This window comes from Chiloscyllium punctatum, chromosome 36 (genome assembly GCF_047496795.1).
Source record: "Chiloscyllium punctatum isolate Juve2018m chromosome 36, sChiPun1.3, whole genome shotgun sequence".
Taxonomy (NCBI): Eukaryota; Metazoa; Chordata; class Chondrichthyes; order Orectolobiformes; family Hemiscylliidae; genus Chiloscyllium; species Chiloscyllium punctatum.
The window spans coordinates 65,705,260-65,705,869 of NC_092774.1; the positions used below are offsets into that span (position 1 = coordinate 65,705,260).

General features: G+C 50.5%; 1 non-coding gene across 1 annotated transcript; it reads right to left on the reverse strand.

The window, feature by feature from the left end:
• Positions 1-262: 262 nt before the first annotated feature.
• Positions 263-336, reverse strand: trnan-guu (transfer RNA asparagine (anticodon GUU)). The gene has a single exon. It is a non-coding gene; the product is annotated as a tRNA-Asn (tRNA).
• Positions 337-610: the final 274 nt, after the last annotated feature.

Below are 610 nucleotides of genomic sequence, written 5' to 3' on the forward strand. Positions count from 1 at the left end.
ACATTTCAAAATTGTGTTTTCACCGACAGGTACTGTCAAACCTGCCTAGTTTCTCTTTTGGTCTCGTCTTCTCAGCAAACGCAGTCCCTTCCGTTAGACATCAATTCAATTCAGAAACCCCTTTGTGGAGAAGATTTCCGTTTGGGGAAAATTTTCCTGACGCCATTAAAAGCGCACAGCTTCGAAGCCAAAGAAGGGGACCGAGCCGGCTGAGAATCTCCTGCTCAAATGTACGCTCACCCTCCTTGGTTTGAAAGTCTACAGCCCCTGGGTGGGCTCGAACCACCAACCTTTCGGTTAACAGCCGAACGCGCTGACCAATTGCGCCACAGAGACAGGCGCTGACGTGGGCTGCACCATCGCCTGGTGATTTTATAATTCAGCCTCCCCGCCGAGAATTACAATTGTCGTCTATCAGTTTTACTTTTCCATAATCAAGCCTGGGAGATCTCTTGTGGAGATACCGGGGACAGTCTGCAGACACATCCATGTCACGAGGAACTAGCTTTCTTACTCCGGGGCCGTCGCCCTTCCAGCCTTTCAGTGTTTTGCCTGTTCCCGAGTTCTCTCGTTGGCTCGCAGGGGAGAAGGGGTTTGAATTCATGATGTG